The sequence below is a fragment of the Talpa europaea genome (genome assembly GCF_964194135.1).
Source record: "Talpa europaea genome assembly, chromosome: X".
NCBI lineage: Eukaryota > Metazoa > Chordata > Mammalia > Eulipotyphla > Talpidae > Talpa > Talpa europaea.
The window spans coordinates 51,548,085-51,551,956 of record NC_140081.1 but is presented as its reverse complement, the minus strand read 5'-3'; positions in this window follow the sequence as shown (position 1 = coordinate 51,551,956).

Here is a 3,872-nt window from a genome sequence, read left to right as displayed (position 1 = left end):
CATGCATACATTGTGCAACAATGAAAATGATGTAAGAATTATATAAAATAAAATATTAAAAAAATAAAAATTAAAATATTTAATAAATAAAAAATAAATAAATAATTTCCCAAGGGCCTCGCTGGTGGCACAGGAGGTTAAGCGCAGTGCTATGAAGCTGTCCGCAGCCTCTGCAGTGCCGGTTAGACCCCCGCCAGCCTCAGAGCAACCCACATGGCTAGCAGTCCTCTCCTGTCTCACCCGCTGCTCCCCTCAGCAGTGTATTTCATCAGTCTGCCTGTTCTGTTCCCCGCTCTGTCTCTGGTGAATCCTCTCACCCTCCGGCGCATGTGGTCCGTACCCCGGTTCTTGTATAAATAAAAAATAAATCTATAAAAAATAAAAATAAAAAAATTCCCAAGTCTTAAGTGCATACTAAAGAGGAAACCTTACTAAATAGCTGAAGATTGGTAAATTTATATCCACATCAAACTCTAATATAACATTTAAACCTGTGGGAAAGAACTGGCATGGTATTTCCAAGTGAAAACAAAAATGAAATAACTTGAAAGAATTTGTTAATTATATAGGGGGATCGCCAAGGTCATCAGTTGATGGGTCCTTAAGGGAAAAGACTGAATATTGAACATTAGGAGAATGCTCACCATAAGCAATGAAAATAAAGATCCGTAAGAAATAGAACATACTAGAAAGGACAGTGGCACAGAAATCCACGAAAATTGTAACTGTATTTTGCACATCTTCCTGAGTTTACATATTATTTAATCTTGATTTAGATTAAAGTACCAATGGCAGCATTCCAGCTGCCCCTCAGTACCATTTACAAGAAAAATCAGCTTGCCAGAAACACTTAAATTATTTCTTGATTTGAAATGTTAAAGAATAAGTATATGGCCTTACCACCCTAAATGTGCTCTATCTCATCTGAATTGTTAAAGAACAATAACAAACCTTTAATAGATTTGATTGTCTATTATTTCTGAGATGTCTGTAAGTTCACTGTGTTGGGTGGGGAGAAATTACATTTCTCAGGTATGGAAGGACTTCTAAACTTGGTAGATATCTTAGAACATAGTCAAACATCAGGCATCTGGAAGAATATTCAACAAGTAAAAGAGAACTCTGATGCAGGTTTTCAAAAACCTGCCCATCCCTTCCCCCAAATAATACTTGTTGATTTCCAAAAGAGCTGAAGAGGTTAAAACAGTTGTTACGTAACTTTATCTTGTTCCACATTTCTCAATTTTTAGAAGCAGGGAAATTTAGGTTTATACCTCTGATGCAAAATATAATCTAAGTTTCTCTGCCAATCCAAACTATGTAGGATTTGTGAATTGTGGGCAGATAATACTTTGCCAGAAGTTGAGGATTTGGTACACAAGTCTGCTAAAAGCAACCTGCTTTATCATGTAGACTGTTCTCAACTTGTTCATCCTGTGTGGTAACTTCTTTATGATGCCCTTGTCTATATTATCATGCATTCTTCCAGGCATACTCTGACATGTTGTTGACATGCTCCTACCACCTTTGCATCTAAATAATTTTGATTGCTGGATTGTGGTGCTAATGATACCAAGATTTAATGAACCAAGATGCTCTGTTCTCCATATATACTCTTATTCCATTTAACATCTTCCAAGTATGAGTCACTAGTCACAAACACAGCACAGTATAAGTAATTCTCATGGCTGAAGAAACAAATCTAAACACATGGCTTACCAATGGCGAGTCAGATCACCTTTGCAAACCAGAGTTTGAGTTTGAGTTTGAGTTTGAGTTTGAGCTTGAGTTTAGGATTCCCATATGCTTCATAGTTTTCATTCTCTGGAGTCCAGCTTGTGGTGTTGACCCTGGAAGAGCTGAAGGAAACACCACCTTAATTCTCCTATTGTTCACTTTCACTCTTGGTGGCCTTATATTCCTTGCTTTTAGATGGTGACTGTCTCATCCCAACTGTCCAAGATCCCTGACTACATTGCCAATCACCCGCTGTCTTGGGGGTTTTGCTATGGCCACAGAATAAGGAATATAATATCTCTCTTTGGTTTTCATAGTAACTCCAGGCAACAACACCCTTGGGCCAAATTCTGTCCCCACAGTCAATCTATATTAATTGAACTCTTGCTATGGCTATAATAATATCCCAAGTATTATTGGATAATAGGAAAAAGTTTTTTCCTCAGTGAATTTACAATCAAGTTATGGGTACAGACAATGCAAAAGAGTATAATTTATAGCAACTCTTCCAGAAAGATAGATATGTACACAAAGATTTCAGTTCAGTAACATTGATTGTAGTATTATTTATAATAAAATATTAGAAAGAGCCTACATTTTTAACAATAAGGGACTGTTTAAATAGTAAGGTTATATGTATAGTATAAAATAATGGAATGCTCTTAAATTTATATTGTTTGCAACATTATTTATAATATCTAAAGATTTAAAACAACCAAATGTCTACGAATAGACTAGCTTGTAGGAGACTAGTCAAATTATGATATATCCATGTGATAGAATAAACAAAGCCATAAACATGGGTGATAAGCTCTATGGGTATTTGTATTTTAAAAAAACACAGAGATGTTGTCAAATGAACAAAAAAATGTGCAGCATAGCATGTTTAAAATCCTTCAAATAGTTTAAAAATGGTGACTAGATATAAATTTATACTAATTTGGGCCTCCCCTGGTGGCGCAGCGGTTGAGCGCTGGGCTGCGAGGCTGCCCGCAGCCTTTGCAGTGCCAGTTTGTTCCCCGGCCACTGGCGATGGTCCCACCAAAATAAATAAATAAATAAAAAACATTTTATACTAATTATACTAATAAATTTATACTAATAAATAATTCACTTATTTATGACTTCATATTTGCTTGTGTTTTGCATTTTTGAAACTGTAGAAAGATTAAAAAGAGCTAATAAAACTTATAATGTGAGCTAAAACAAGGGATTGAGAACTGAGTCAGAAAAGAACAGCAGTAAGAAAAAACAGAGGTTCCAGTTCAAGACAGTGAAACAGAAAGATCCTGAACTCACTTCCCATAGATACACTGAGCAATTATCTCTGAAAAAAATCTAAAACCTAAATGAGCAACTATTAAACTGTGGGGAAATTAGAAAACAAGAAAAAACTTACATCAAAGCAAGTAAAGGAGGTTAAGACACAATCTCACAATAAACCCAACTCCCAACAAAACTCCCCAAAATAGGAGAGAACATTAAAGCTGGAGTTTGTCCTTAAGGAGACAGTGACTCCAACTTTTAAGATATGAGCACCTGAGCTCCCAAACCATCAAGCTTTGAAATACAACAAGGCTCTCATCCCCAAAGACCGACAAAGAAATAGTGAGAGTGGACACCGATCTTAAAAGGCTCACATGCTTAGATTTCCTACCTCCAGGTAGAGTGCAGAGGCCCCTGATTGCGAAGCACCCAGACATTATGGGAAGGAAATTTATTTATGTACCAAAAAACATTAGTCTGGCAGGCAACCTACTAATTAAACATATGTGTAAGGACCCACTGTAATCCTTTCCAAAGAGCATGAAGGGTGAGTACTATTTTCTCACTTTCCCTCTGCTACGTTCTATTCTCCAAAGAAGACCTTCAGATGGCCAACAGGCACATGAAAAATACTCATTATCACATATTATCTAGGAAATGCAAATCAAAACTTCAATTATCTTATATCTGTGAGAATGGCCCATGTCAAAAAGACCAGAAACAAGAAGCATTTGCAAGGGTGTAGAAAGAAATGAACACTTGTCCACTGTTGGTGGGAATGTACAGTGTTCCAGCCTCTATGGAAAACAGTATGGAAGTTTCTCAAAATGTTAAAAGTAGATCAACAATACAGTGGTTAATTTCCACTT